Genomic DNA, 16,105 nt, shown 5'->3' on the forward strand with positions numbered 1-16,105 from the left:
GTTTGGACACCTCTCAGTAAATAGAGGATTTGGAGTGTTATTGATAAGGCTTTGGGTCACCTTAGATTTACCATCTGTATTCTGAAAATGATAACATAACTTAGTGAGGTGAACAGAGGGTATATGTAACTTAGTAGGTAAAAATACACTAGTAATATGACGTTTTTACTGTGGTAAGTAGTGACTGTTACCATGGACAGATACAAGAGGTCAATCTTGTGAGTTGGTGAGAATCCTATTTCCCTAGCTCCAATCAAAAAAAAGTTGACTTGACTAAGGCCACACAAATCGAGGCTTCTCTCACTTGAGGTTGTGCGTGTGGTGGAAGGCGGGCCACAGCATGGTCAGCAGGTCATTGGTCAGGTGACAGGAAGAAAGATCCAGCTCCTCCAGGTGGTATCTCGAGGGTGCGCAGGCCAGCACAGAGCTTAGGACGAAGCACTTGAGGGGCGTCATGCGCACGGTGGACAGCTTGATGCTGCAGATGGAGAGCAGAACCTCTGCCGTGGATCTGGAACACGTAGAGGAGCACCATCAGGTCCATGAGCTCCTCAGGGGGCTGCCACTTCACGATCTCCGCAGCCAGGTGCTTCTTGAGGGTCCGTTTGATCTGAGCCACCGTGGTGCTCTTGATGTTGCAGTCCAGCTGCTCCAGCAGAACCCGGTTCCCGTAGTGAAGCAGGCTGCCCATGAAGATGGGGTAGAGCTCGAAGGCCCGGCTGTCCAGGCGCTCCTGGGGAAGGCTCTGCTCTACTTGGTCCAGCACGTCTTCGTTGAAGCTGTCCTGGGTGCGGAACATCTCTGCCACCATGGTGCGGGCGATGCGGACCTTGCTGCGGCTGCAGATCATCTCAAACAGGCTTGGAAAGAGCTTGAGCAGGTTGAAGACAGCGAAGACCCTGAGGGGGATGAACTTGGAGATGATGCTGATGAGGGTGTTGACGTCTCCGCCCACTTGGCCGATGGCCACGGTCACCTCTTTGCTCAGCTTCTCCAGAGCTGTCTTGTTCTCACTGAGGACGACGTACAGGGCAGCCAGGTACTCTTGCATGGCGAGAATGGCAAACACGTAGCGCATCTTCTTTTCATCAACCTCTGACCCTTTGGTCTCGACGCAAGGCACCAGGTAGAAGTCGAGAACATCAGTGCGGGAACACGGCCAGCTGACGCAGTTCCTCGTCTGTTTTGGTCTGTTCCAGTTCTTTGGAGAAGGAAGTGTGCTTTTTGTTGACTCCGTCAAAGGCCAGTTTGCCCACAGTGCAGACTACATAGAGCATCAACGAGTTCTGGTGCTCTAGAGAAGATACTCCCCCACCCATGTCAGCACCTCCTCTCCAAAGTTGAGCCTCAGGAAGCTGGTATAGATACCAGTTAGCGTACATATGGGAAATGTAAAAAGTGGAGGATGGCACAAGTCAGCCAGCAATAGGAAGGTAAAAAGTGGTTCTCCCTCTGTAGGTTGAGGCAAAGCAGCTTGATGAGGGACTGGGCCTCCTGGTTTCTCGGCTTCTCTCCAATCTGTTGCAGCAGTCGGCTTGTGAAGTATGCTCGCTTGCGATTTGGGTCATTGAAGCCACATATCTGTGCATAGCGTTTCACATACTTCGTAGGGCTGTGGTCAAGGGCAGACAACCTGGTGGTGACCAAAATACTGGCCTAAGAAAATTGAGTTAAATTATCAATAAATATACATTACTGAACATTTTTCATAAAAACTTACTGGGGTTGGAAATAGACATACTGAATGGTAACATAATGTATTTTTCTGTTTTATTTTATGGTAGTACTGTCTCTGCATTGCTCAAACAGCACTTCCTTAGCACACATCACATTCTACTGTAAGTAACTGACTAAACGTGTGTTGTGGGCCCTTACCTCAGGCAGCAAGTATTTCCTGAGCAGGTTCACCACCACTGCCCCGGAGGGGAGGGCCTCATTGGGGTCGCTGCACAGCTCCGTGTTGCCAATACAGAAGTCCAGTTTCATCTTCTCCATTTTGTTAAACAGAAACAACACGTCCTTGGCCTGGTCGCTCTCTCCACTCAGCATGGGGATCTTCTTCAGGTGCAGGTATTACCTGCTGACCAGGTCTCTCAGAGATGCGGACTTGGATAACTGGGAGAGGTCCTTGCAGGAGAAGGACACCAGTAGTTTGAACTGGGTCAAAGTGAGCCCGGCACACCAGTCTAGAACCAGCTTCCGCACCACCGTGATCTTCCCTGTCCCGACTGCCCCATACAGCAGCACGTTAAGGTCCTGCTCCCTTCCTCCTTGCTGAGTGGGCTCAAAGAGCTGCTCCACGGTGACCAAGGCGCTCTGAGGGGCCTGGGATGCCTTGAGGAGGGGGGTGATTAAGGGCCCTTTCCTCTCCTCTGGCTTCCTTTCCAGGATGAGGGGCTCCACGTGCATGGTCTCTGGGGTGAAGTGGGTGGCTGAACCATAAGGTAAACTTCTTCTTGTGGATCTCAAAGGGGTCTGTGAAGGAAAGGACCAGTATTTAAACACAGCAATGAACGAACACATGCTCTTGAATTATCAAGAGCACTAAGATTACTGAAATACATAAGCCAAAATCTCTATTGTTGCAGGATTCTACAGGATAGTATGTCCACACATTGCATTACCTACAGTAGGCTTAACTATCTTGTTATAACCTATCTAACTACCCTATAACAGACCAGTCAGTACAGTATAGTACAGTACAATACAGAACATGCTGTTATGGAACACTTACCACTTTGCTCTTACTTTTTGTTTCTTTTTAGTACTGGTCTGTTTATTGCATACTTATTTCCCTGACATAATGTCTGGTATGTGATGTGACGTGTGGCTGAAACATGCAGAGCAAAGGGCAAAATAAGAGAGAAGAGGCTTATGCAATTAGATTGTGCCAATCTTTCCCATTCAATTGGGAAGGAGGTTTCCTAATACATAGCAGGGACCTACAGAACAGATGGTGTGAATTACAAGGACCAGACTTCAACCTTAAGTGATGGGACACATGTACAAGCTCTGTTTACCTGTTTAATTATGGACCAGACTTACCTACCTCAGGCCCACTGGAGCAAAAAAGCCTTGAATGAAATCCACTGGCTGAATAGAAGTATTTCAACTTCCTCCATGGTCCTCCTGGAAGCCTCAGCTGTCTGTGGGGGTGGACACAGAGGCTCACTCAACAACAGTGATTATTTCTCTACTTACATGTCACAACAGGTAGCATGCCTCCAGGACACACAAAATACTGATCTAGCACTAAGACTAGCACTTTATTGGGTGGTTTCCTGGACACAGATTAAGCCTAGTCCTGGAATAAAAAGCAAGCTCAATGGAGAATCGCCATTAAAAAATGCTTTTTAGTCCAGTATTAGGCTTCATCTGTGTCCGGGAAACCGCCCCTATGTGTTGTCTGTCTACACTGTATGTAGGGGTGGAACTGTAAAATGTCAATGTCTGGGTGATGAGTAATTGGTTTGGCATTTGTGTCAAATGTGCACTTCCATGGAAGAGAATTTTGACTAACCTGTGACATGAGCTCATCTTCCTAGGAGTGATGACTCTGCTTGTCAGTGGGCTGAGGTTCACGTCTAAAGACAAACACAGTCACCACGTCATATCATTCTCAGTGGTTATAAGGAATACATAATACTTACAGTATGCAGTAAATATTCCCTCCCTCACTCACTTATTACAATTGTTATACAGACATAACAATACTGTTAATAATACTGTTACGCTACACAGACGTAGTTTTTCTTACCTCTTTGTAAAATAGAGATGTTAGATTGGGGAAGTACATCTTTGACTGTGCCTCGCCATCTCCTGTGTTACAGTTCCCACTGGGCACAGACGTCAATTCAACGTCTATTCCATGTTGGGTCAACGTAATTTCATTGAAATGATGTGGAAACAATGTTGATTCAACCAGTGTGTGCCCAGTGTAGCGGGTGATTTGGATGGAGTCAGGCGCAGGAGATGTAAATAATGGTTTATTCGGCCAATACAGCGGTTCGCAGCAATGCGTAAAACAACTACAGTGCGACTTAATGGCGCACTGGGAAAAACAAAACACACGGGTGAATATCCCGATGATAAAGTACATAATGCTCCACCAAGCTATCGACACCTCCACATGGAAACAATCACACACAAAGACATGGGGGCAGAGGAAATACTTATACAGGGACTGATGAGGGGATATGAACCAGGTGTGGGTAAAAACAAGACAAAACAAATGGAATGATAAGAAGAGGAGTGGCAGTGGCTAGAAGGCCGATGACGACGAACGCCGAAACCTACCCGAACAAGGAGACGAGGCAGCTTCGGAGGAAGTTGTGACAGTATACCCAACCCCCCCCCCCCCCCCCCCTCGGGGACGGCCAGGTGGACGCGGAGAAGGGCGATCCGGATGGCGACGGTGGAAATCCTGCAACAGGGAGGGATCGAGGACATCCTTCACCGGGACCCAGCATCGCTCCTCCGGACCATACCCCTCCCACTCCACGAGGTACTGAAGGCCCCACACCCAGCGTTCCACATCTCCTCCGCGCGCCGAAACCAGCCGTCCACCGCAAGAGCTTCAGTCTGGCTCTGATGCCACGGTGCCAGGACCGGCTGATACCCTAAAACACATTGACATTGTGACAGGTTAGTGGAGGAGTGGCGGAGAGAGTTCTGTGCATATTCAGCCCATGGCAAGAACACTGCCACTCCCCGGCCGGTCCTGGCAGTAGGACTGCAGGAACCTACCCATATCCTGATTCACCCGTTCCACCTGCCCATTAGATTTGGGGTGAAACCCAGAGGTCAGGCTGACCGAGACCCCTAGACGTTCCATGAACGCCTTCCAGACCCTGGACGTAAACTGGGGACACCGGTCAGACACTATGTCCTCTGGCACCCCGTAGTGCCAGAAGACGTGAGTAAACAGGGCTTCTGCAGTTTGCAGGGCTGTGGGGAGACCGGGCAGAGGAAAGAGGCGGCAGGCTTTAGAGAAGCGGTCCACAGCGACCAGGATGGTGTTGTTACCCTGAGAGAGGGGTAGATCAGTTTGGAAATCAATGGATAAGTGGGACCATGGCCGTTGTGGAACTGGTAAGGGTGTAACTTACCTGCTGGAAGGTGCCTAGGTGCCTTACTCTGGGTGCACACCGAGCAGGAGGAGACATGCACCCTCTCGTCCTTAGCCAAGGTAGGCCAACAGTACTTCCCGGTCAGGCAGCGCACTGTACGGCCGATGCCTGAGTGACCAGAGGAGGGGGACGTGTGTGCCCAATAGATAAGACGATCACGGACACTAGACGGCACGTACCGAAGTCCAGCAAGGCACTGAGGTGGAGTTGTCTCTGTGCGTAACGCCCGCTCTATGTCGGCGTCCACCACCCACACCACCGGCGCCACAATGCAGGAGGCCTGGGAGTATGGGGGTGTTGTCAATGGGCCTCTCCTCTGGGTCGTACAGCCGTGACAGTGCGTCTGCCTTCACGTACTTCGTGCCTGGTATATAGGACAGCGTGAAATCAAACCGGGTGAAGAACAGGGCCCACCTGGCCTGGCGAGGGTTCAGCCTCCTCACTGCCCAGATGTACTCCAGGTTATGGTGGTTAGTCCAGACGAAGAAAGGGTGTTTCACCCCCTCGAACCAGTACCTCCACGCTGTCAGGGCTCTGACAACAGCCAACAGCTCCCGATCACCAATGTCATAGTTCTGCTCCGCCAGTTCTGCTCTGTCAGGATCGAGGGAAAGATGAACGGAGAAAAGTTAACCTGCTCTGCTCCAGAGAGCTCAGGACCTCAGACTGGGGCGAAGGCTCCCTAAGCACACAGCCAAGACAACGCAGTAGTGGCATCGGGAAAATTCTCTGAATGTCCTTGAGTGGCCCAGCCAGAGCCCGGACTTGAACCCGATTGAACATCTCTGGAGAGGCCTGAAAATAGCTGTGCAGCGACGCTCCCCATCCAACCTGACAGAGCTTGAGAGGATCCGCAGAGAAGAATACAGGTGTGCCAAGCTTGTAGTGTCATACCCAAGAAGACTTGAGGCTGTAATCGCTGCCAAAGGTGCTTCAACAAAGCACTGAGTAAAGGGTCTGAATTCTTATGTAAATGTGATATTTACATGTTTGCTTTGTCATTATGGGGTATTGTGTGTAGATTGATGAGGGGGAAAAAACACTTTAATCCATTTTAGAATAAGGCTGTAAAGTAACGAAATATGGAAAAAGTCAAGGGGTCTGAATACTTTCCAAATGCACTGTATGCACTCTCCACAAAGCCAGCCAGCCATACAAACAGCCTTCCCTCTCCCAGGCATATGCATTGTCCTAAAGCCAGCCCACTAATACCGCTAATCTGCATTTGCCTTTTAATCGGCATTGGAATAATTTTAGTAGCCTATTTTCAATTGTTGGTGTTGTGCTAGGGTATGCCATACCCTGCCGTACCCAATTGACACGCCTGCGAAGGACCAGAAGGAATGGAACAAAAAAACTGCTTCAATTAGCAAAAGCATTATGCTACATTCTGAATTATAGGCTATTCCTTGGTTACTCAACAAAACTGTCCCATGTCCACTCCAGCAATTCTGATTTGATACATTGTAACAACTAAGGAGTTGCCAGGGCAACTAAGGAGTGGCTCCGTAAGAAGCATCTCAAGGTCCTGGAGTGGCCTAGCCAGTCTCCAGACCTGAACCCAATAGAAAATCTTTGGAGGGAGCTGAAAGTCCAGCGACAGCCCCGAAACCTGAAGGATCTGGAGAAGGTCTGTATGGAGGAGTGGGCCAAAATCCCTGCTGCAGTGTGTGCAAACATATGATCTCTGTAATTGCAAACAAAGGTTTCTGTACCAAATATTAAGTTCTGCTTTTCTGATGTATCAAATACTTATGTCATGCAATAAAATGCAAATTAATTACTTAAATCATACAATGTGATTTTCTGGATTTTTGTTTTAGATTCCGTCTCTCACAGTTGAAGTGTACCTATGATAAAAATTACAGACCTCTACATGCTTTGTAAGTAGGAAAACCTGCAAAATCAGCAGTGTATCAAATACTTGTTCTCCCCACTGTATATACAGTACCAGTCAAAGGTTTGGACACACCTACTCATTCCAGGTTTTTCTTTAATTTTACTATTGCCTCCATTGTAGAATAATAGTGAATTCATAAAAACTATGAAATAACACATATGGAATCATGTAATAACCAAAAAAGTGTTAAACAAACCAAAATATATTTTATATTTGAGATTCCTCAAAGTAGCCACCCTTTGCCTTGATGACAGCTTTGCACACTCTTGGCATTCTCTCAACCAGCTTCATGAGGAATTATTTTCCAACAGTCTTGAAGGAGTTCCCACATATGCTGAGCACTTGTTAGCTGCTTTTCCTTCACTCTGCGTTCCAACTCATCCCAAACCATCTCAATTGGGTTGAGGTCGGGTGATTGTGGAGGCCAGGTCATCTGATGCAGCACTCTATCACTCTCCTTCTTGGTCAAATAGCCCTTACACAGCCTGGAGGTGTGTTTTGGGTCATTGTCCTTTTGAAAAACAAATGATAGTCCTACTAAGCGCAAACCAGATGGGATGGCGTATCGCTGCAGAATGCTGTGGTAGCCATGCTGGTTAAGTGTGCCTTAAATTCTAAATAAATCACTGACAGTGTCACCAGCAAAGCACCCCCACAACACCTCCTCCTCCACACATGTGGAGATCATCCGTTCACCTACTCTGCATCTCACAAAGACACGGCGGTTGGAACCAAAAATCTCAAATTTGGACTCATCAGACAAAATGACATATTTCTACCGGTCTAATGTCTATTGCTCATGTTTCTTGGCCCAAGCAAGTCTCTTCTTATTATTGGTGTCCTTTAGTAGTGATTTCTTTGCAGCAATTCGACCATGAAGTCCTGATTCACACAGTCTCCTCTGAACAGCTGATGTTTAGATGTGTCTGTTACTTGAACTCTGTGAAGCATTTATTTGGGCTGCAATCTGAGGTGCAGTTAACTCTAATGAACTTATCCTCTGCAGCAGAGGTAACTCTGGGTCTTCCTTTCCTGTGGCGGTCCTCATGAGAGCCAGTTTCATCATAGCGCTTGATGTTTTTTGCGACTGCACTTGAAGAAACTTTCAAAGTTCATGAAATGTTCCTTATTGACTGACCTTCATGTCTTAAAGTAATGATGGACTGTCATTTCTCTTTGCATATTTGAGCTCTTCTTGCCATAATATGGACATGGTCTTTTACCAAATAGGGCTATCTTCTGTCTACCAAACCTACCTTGTCACAACACAACTGATTGGTTCACACGCTTTAAGAAGGAAAGAAATTCCACAAATTAACTTTTAACAACGCACACGTGTTAATTGAAATGCATTCCAGGTGACTACCTCATGAAGCTGGTTGAGAGAATGCCAAGGGTGTGCAAAGCTGTCATCAAAAACATGGGTAGTGTTCAAAAATGTAAATAAGTATTCTGCAAGGTTTTTCAAAAAATCTATCACAGATTTGCATTCATTGAACAAGTGAGTCAGATTTTCACCTTCTTTTTCGCAGATATCATCAATATCAACAAATTTGGACAACATAGAATTACATGGATATTTCTTATGTAGAATCTTAAAGTGCACTTCCTTAAATTTGTTTGGGATACAATATTATTAAGGCATCAACCAAGCTTTTTTCCAGACAATGTCAGGAATAAGCATTTTCCAGAATGTCTTTCCCCTAGGCATAAATTGGTTCCGTGAATGGAAAATGTGTCATATGTATTTGTTACAATAAGATTTCTCAAGTAAGCCCACGCGTTCCAAGCTGAGTTCTGGATAAGCTCTGTGATCATCACCAAAGCTAAGATTAGTTTACATTTGTGTAGTTAGACCACTGGGAATGGCTTAGATCACAGAAATAAACTATCTGAAAGGTATTAGAAACTTATAAATTGTTCATATGAAAGAATATTACCCCTGTTGTCGAAAACATCAAGAACAAAGTCAATATTCCTCTCATGCCAGCTAGGGTAGAACAATGACTTATTCCTTACAGTTATTATTCCACAAAAGAGGTTTATGTGAGGAAGAATTTGTCACGCCCTGGCTCTGGGGACACTGTTATGTTGAGCCAGGGTGTGTAATTCTATGTTTGTATTTCTATGTTGGCCTGAGTGACTCCCAATCAGAGGCAACGAGTGTCAGCTGGTTGTCTCTGATTGGGAGCCATATTTAACTGTCTGTCTTTCACTTTGTGTTTGTGGTTTCTTGTTCTATTTTGGTTTGTGTTCAACCGTAGACATCACGTTTTCGTCTGTTGTTTTGATCGTGTGATCATTCTAATAAATATAATGTTCGCATTCAACGCTGCGCCTTGGTCTCTCCCTGACGACCGTGACAGAAGAAACCACCAGAACTGGACCAAGCAGCCTAGTGAGGAGCAGAGTGGGTGGACTTGGCAACAGTGGAGGCAGAGCTTCGACTGGGTCAAGCCGAATGAGGAGCTGAATGGCGGAGATTGGAAGCAGAAGAGCGAGAGTTGGGCGAGAATTATCGAGGCCTGGCCCACGGGGAAGAGAGACTCCCAGAAATTTTTTAGGGGGGGGCTCACGACGTCGGACCAGCAGGAGGCCGCGATAGAGCGGTCCAGCGGGTTGCCAGAGGAGACCGCCAGGTTACGGGGGCCACTGGTCGAAGAGGGGATGGAGGATGTAGAGGCACGGCGAGAGGTACTGGCGTGTGTTGCCAGTCCGGTCCGGCCCGTTCCAGATCCCGGTGTAGGGCCAGTGGTGTGTGTCCCCAGTACGGTCCGGTCCATTCCTGCTCCCCGCACCAAGTCAGTGGTGCGTTTCGTCAGCCCTGTCCGGCCCGGTCCTGCTCTCCGCACCAAGTCTGTGGTGCGCGTCGCCAGCCCAGTCCGGCCCATTCCTGCTCCCCGCACCAAGTCTGTGGTGCGTTTCGTCAGCCCTGTCCGGCCCGTTCCTGCTCTCCGCACCAAGTCTGTGGTGCGCGTCGCCAGCCCAGTCCGGCCCATTCCTGCTCCCCGCACCAAGTCTGTGGTGCGTTTCGTCAGCCCGGCTCGGTCCGCTCCTGCTCCCCACACCAAGCCAGTGGTGTGCGTCGTCGGTCCGGCACGGCCCGTGCCTGTTCCACTGGTGCCTGGTCCGGCACCGGTCAGATGCGTTACGCCGGAGCTAGAGCAATCCGCTCCATCAGTGTGCAGTCCAGCTCCGGCCAGCGGGGCCAGACCGGACCAGGGGTACTTTGGGGGGTTGGAGAGGGAGTGGGGATCAGGCCCGGAGCCGGATCCGCCGCCAAGGCGGAGTGCCCACCCGGTCCCTCCCCTGTGGTATTTAGTTGGCGCGGTCGGAGTCCGCGCCTTTAGGGGGAGGTACTGTCACGCCCTGGCTCTGGGGACACTGTTATGTTGAGCCAGGGTGTGTAATTCTATGTTTGTATTTCTATGTTGGCCTGAGTGACTCCCAATCAGAGGCAACGAGTGTCAGCTGGTTGTCTCTGATTGGGAGCCATATTTAACTGTCTGTCTTTCACTTTGTGTTTGTGGTTTCTTGTTCTATTTTGGTTTGTGTTCAACCGTAGACATCACGTTTTCGTCTGTTGTTTTGATCGTGTGATCATTCTAATAAATATAATGTTCGCATTCAACGCTGCGCCTTGGTCTCTCCCTGACGATCGTGACAGAATTGTGCAGGAAACATATTTTCCAGGACATTAAAGCTTGTTGGTGAAACCTAGCCAATTTCGCAGGTAATCTTTCAGGAATATAATTCCATTTCAGTAAAAATGTAAGACCTCCCAATTTATTAAACACATTTTTTGGAATGAAATACCACAGTGATTCTGTATTGCTCAATCATCTTTTCAACCATTTGATCTTGAAAGTGTTATTTAAACTTCCCAACCTTTTATTTGAGAGGACTGACTTTTTTAGTTTGTGAGACTTTCCAGATGAAGTCAAGAAAGGTCTTGTTGATCTCTTTACAGGTAGAGAGATTTACAAATAAAGATAATGAGGGGTGCACAAAGTAAGACAGTCCCTCTGCCTTGGACAGAAAAACTCTCCCAAGTATAGAAAGATCCCTTTGTAGTCAATTCTTAAATATATGATTGTTTTTCTTAATTTTAGGAGAGAAATTCATATGTTGTCTGACTACGTGTTTTTTTGATAGATGTATTCCTAAATATTTAACACAGTCCTTTACAGGAATATTTTCTATTTCTTTATCATCAGAGTCATATAAACATAAGATTTCACATTTAGAAACGTTCTGTTTTAATCCAGATGCAATAGAGAACGCAGTGATAACATTAAGGGCATGGGCGACCTGGTCTTTAAAAAAAAGAGTAGTATCGTCAGCCAGTTGGGAAGTTTTAATTTCTCTGTTAAAAATGGATAAACCATGCAGATTTGCATTATTCAGAATATCTAGAGTTAGAAGTTCCACAACCAAAATGAATAAAAAGGGCAAAATTGGGCATCCCTGTTGTACACTTCTGTTGATACTGAATCTTTTGGATGTATTAATGTTTAGTATCACAGAACTATTTATATCTTTGTAAAACATGTGAATGACTTTGATAATATTTTCACCGAAACCAAAAAGTTTAAGAGACCGAAAGAGAAATTCATGTTCAATTGTGTCAAAGGCTTTACAGAAGTCCCAATATAAAACAACAGCATCTGAGTCAATTGCATCTGAATAATCTAAAAGGTCCAAGACTAAACGAATGTTGGAATTTATGTGATGGCCCTTCATAAATCCTGTTTGAGTCTCATTTATAATGGGATCTATTCATTTCTTTAATATTTTGGCATAAACCAGAGCAATCAATTTGTAATCAATATTTACTAAAGTAATTGGTCTCCAATTGTCAATGAGAGAAGGGTCTTTATCAAGCTTCGGAATCAGTGAAATAAGGCCCTGTTTCATAGTGGAGACCATTTCACCATTTTCAATGCAATCTTGAAACAAATGAAAAATAGAGTGTTCTAGTAACTGTCACATTTGCTCCTGCAACACCCTCTACTGCTCATCCTGTGTCTCCTGGACCTGCCACCACTCCCCCAGTACTCTCTCTCTCTCTGTGATTGTGTGGGCAGAGACAGGTGTGTTGGAGTTAGAGCAGATCCCCACCAGCTGCAACCTGTTCCATAATCAAGACCTCTACAAATACTCAGTCCTGCCACTTCCACATCGTAATCTCTGCTCAGTCAGTCTACGGTTCTAGCCGTGTGTTACTGTTCAGATCCTGTTGTTTACGTTGACATTTTAGTCATTTAGCAGATGCTCTTATCCAGAGCGACTTACAGTTAATGAGTGCATACATTTTTCATACTGGCCCCCCGTGGGAATCGAACCCACAACCCTGGCGTTGCAAGCGCAATGCTCTACCAACTGAGCTACAGGAGGCCCTGGTGTGCATGTTTTCCTTGCCTGATGCTGTTTTCCTTCTCGCTACAATTCTGCCCGCTCTGACTCTGGTCCCTGTCTCCAGTCCCACGTCACGTCATCCTACTACTCTGTCCTGGATCCCCCACTCTACTACTCTCTTGGATTCCCCTCTGGACCTGCTCACCCTGTCTCAACCCCCCTCGCTCCAGCCGCAGCCTCTGCACCTGGTTTCCAGCAGTTTCCCCTGACCTGCACTCCATCTCCCCCCTGCGTCTCAATAAATACCTTGGTTACTTCATCCCAGTCTCCTCGTCTGAGTCTGTTCTTGGGTTCCCCTGTTCCACTCCGCGTAACAGTAACTCCCAAAACTGCCTATAGAATTCAACTGACAGGCCATCAGGGCCAGGTGATTTCCCTTTTTTCATAGAATTCAGAGCCTCTCTAACTTTGATTGACACAAGTGAATCGCAAACTGAGTGGAAATCATCCTCAATTACAGGGACATAATTCTGAATGTGGAAAATGTAGCTTTCACAACAATCTCCCTGAAATTGTGAGTTGTAAAGGTTTTCATGAAAGGAGTTGACAAATGTTGATATTGTAATGGGATCTTTGCAGAATACATCATTAAGTTTGAGTGCCGTTATAGATTTTATTTTGTAGTTTCTGTTTTCAAGTGCAAAGAAATAACTGGTGTTTCTTTCCCCCTCTTCAATCCATTTCGCTCTTGATCTGACGAAGGCGCCCTTTGACAGATCTGTGTAAAACTGTTCTAATTCTAGTTGTAAAGATGTAAATAATTTAATACATTTCTATAGCGCTTTTCATTACAATTTCAAACCCCTTCAAAGGCTAAAAACAAACAAGCAATACATCATTATGAGTTGCCTAACTATAGTTAGTTCAACCAATAGAGGCCAAGTCTTTGAGTGCAGGCATCCTCCAAAGATGGAGAGGGACAGTTCATGGCTTGATCAGAGGAAGGTGGTCAGGGAGATGGTTGATGAAGAGTCTGGTGACGATCATGTAGAGGCTTACTCTGGGAACAAGCCTGAGTCGTGTAGCTACTCGACTTCTCCTCTTTCACAATGTATGGCACCCACTTGGGTGATGCCTCAGCAGCTCTGGGTGCCAGAAAGCTCACCACACACAGTTCAGAGTAGTAGCCAGTTGTCCTCACTACGAGGCCTCTGCCTCAGCACTGCATTTCTACTGCATCTCCCAGTTTCAGGTGACTCTTCAATTTATGTTTTCAAAAGACCAGGAACCAGCAGCCAGGTGAAACAAAAAAGCTGGTACAGTGTCCAGATGCATCATTCCAACAAAAACAATTTGCCAGCTAGCTAGTCAAGCCAAAAGGATTTGCCTGCCAGTCCATCTGCAAATCGGGTCAAAACCACCAGAAATATACAGTATGGCAAATCCTCAACACTTAGCTACCTCTTCCAAATCAAATGAGCTCGAAAAAAATAAGTGAAAAATGACCAGTGGCAGTTTTAGCATGTAAATCTTGGTGGGGCAAACTCACCCAATTCTTTTTTTTTATGCCAGCAAAGCCAATACACAACACAACATTAAACAATACATAAATTGCACTATAACGGTGACAAACGGTGCCCACAAACTGTTAGGGCCTACATAAAGCTGTCCCAACAGCAGAGCTTTCTTTTCAGCACCATGGAGGGAATCCTTACCACTGCTACACCTGGCTATCAGCAGAGCCTTGTCTAGCAGAGAAACTGTTCATTCAGCCTCATTTACCTGGGGCGGCAGGTAGCTTAGTGGTTAAGAGCGTTGTGCCAGTAACTGAAAGGTCGCTGGTTCTAATCCCCGAGCCAACTAGGTGAAAAATCTGTTGATGTGCCCTTGAGCAAGGCACTTAACCCTAATTGCTCTGGATAAGAGCGTCTGCTAAATGACAAAAATGTAAATGTACTGCCTTTTAAAAAAACATAGCTGATATTGTGACTTGCTTAAACAAATATAACTTTTACTGACAATTGAGATGTACAAATTATGGCATAAGGGAACGATGAGCTGATAAGAGGCAATCCATAATTTTGATTAAGACATTAATGAGCAAGCTAAGATGGACGTAGTCAATATAACTATTTGTTCAGCACTTTTAAAATGTACAGTGACAGAATTCAGAACATGGGCCATTCTTACAGAGTTCTCCCTGTACACCAAGTCAGAACCGTAGTATACATAAGGGGGCATATAAGCAGACAATGAAAGCTCTTACAATATTCAATGATTACATTTCTCTCAAACAGGCTATTGGCTACATGTGCACCACCAAGTCTGAACAGTAGGCGAAATTAAGAGGGGAAAATAGACCAAATTATTAGGGTGAGGCACATGGGCTACTAACAGCTTATTACACAACATACACTTAGTATTACTTTCTTAGCTACAGTATACATATCTTCCAGGCCTATTACATAATTTATGCAGCAGCATACAATACATTTATGGACTCACCTTGTTGTGCTGGGCTCAGGAAGGTGCCGCTGCGATCCATCTTGTCATCAAACTTTGTCATCAAAATCTGGCATTCTCTGGATTTATGGTGCTTTCAAGACAACTGGGAACTCTGAAAAAAACAAGGTTGAATCATGATGTCAGTGATCTTCAGGTCAGAGCTCTAGAAAAAGGCCAGAGTTCCCGACTTGGAATTCCGAATCGGATGACCGTTCAAAACGTATTTTCCCAGTCGGAGCACGTTTCTTCAGAGTTCCCAGTTCTCTTGAACTCACTGAAGTCTGAGATTTCCCAGTTCTGAGTTTCCAGTTGTTTTGAACGCGGCAGAAGTCTTGCTGGCCAAAGTATTCAACCTTTTCTGGCCTATGGTGTGTTGCGAGTGAATGTTTATCCTTTTAAGCTTGGAAAAGAGACCCTTAAATCCAAACATGGACCACACACCCTCTCCACTGAATAGCAGGCTAGTGATTGCTTTGCAAAGCTTGCAGTTAGCCACTGATTCTTTCGAAACCACTCATTGTTGAATTTCCAAATTGTTGTGTACTGTTTATGTCCAATGGCCGATGAGCACCAATACGTTTTATCTATAATTTCTCTTCATATGACAAGGATTGAAAAGGATTTGCCAGTAGATGTCGACTTGATTCATGATGATGACTGCTTGTCTAACTTGCTAGCTAAGATTTTGAAAGTATGATGTTGACATGATTAGTCCAATCAAAGCTACTGTAGATATTACGTGATTTGACGTCATTTTATCTGTGGCCAATGACCTTCTTGTATGGGCACTTCTAATGTAAATCTATGGCAGCACCCAAGGGGATATAATTTTTTTGCTCTCCCTGTAGATTTTCTGGTGACGTAGTGTCCCCATGAGTGACAGAACACTGAGCCAATCACAGCGCAACTAGAGAACATTACCAACCTCTAAGCTCCGTATTTTCCACTGGCTGCCCCACCACCACAGAAAGCACTGAGCTTGGCTGAAACACCTGCATTTTGGAGCTGCCTTACTCAAGAAAGCAAAAAAGAGACCATGTTTGTTTGCGGCTTTAATAACTCAATTATAATTTTTGGGACATTGTTTGCAAACTGATATGGGACACATATTAATGCCAAAATAACATGCAAAACAGGGAGAGAAAAAAATAATCATATATATATATATATATATATATATATATATATATATATATATATATATAAATAGAGA

General features: G+C 45.6%; 1 pseudogene across 1 annotated transcript; it reads right to left on the reverse strand.

Moving 5' to 3' along the window:
- Nucleotides 1-300: 300 nt before the first annotated feature.
- On the reverse strand, nucleotides 301-14,932 carry LOC311101492 (NLR family member X1-like; annotated as a pseudogene). Its single transcript has 7 exons — nucleotides 14,893-14,932; nucleotides 14,697-14,712; nucleotides 3,758-3,819; nucleotides 3,521-3,584; nucleotides 3,046-3,146; nucleotides 1,876-2,475; nucleotides 301-1,656 (listed from the first exon to the last, which is right to left on the reverse strand). The product of its transcript is annotated as an NLR family member X1-like (transcript).
- Nucleotides 14,933-16,105: the final 1,173 nt, after the last annotated feature.

Source organism: Coregonus lavaretus (assembly GCF_964263955.1).
Source record: "Coregonus lavaretus genome assembly, chromosome: 26".
NCBI classification, from domain to species: domain Eukaryota; kingdom Metazoa; phylum Chordata; class Actinopteri; order Salmoniformes; family Salmonidae; genus Coregonus; species Coregonus lavaretus.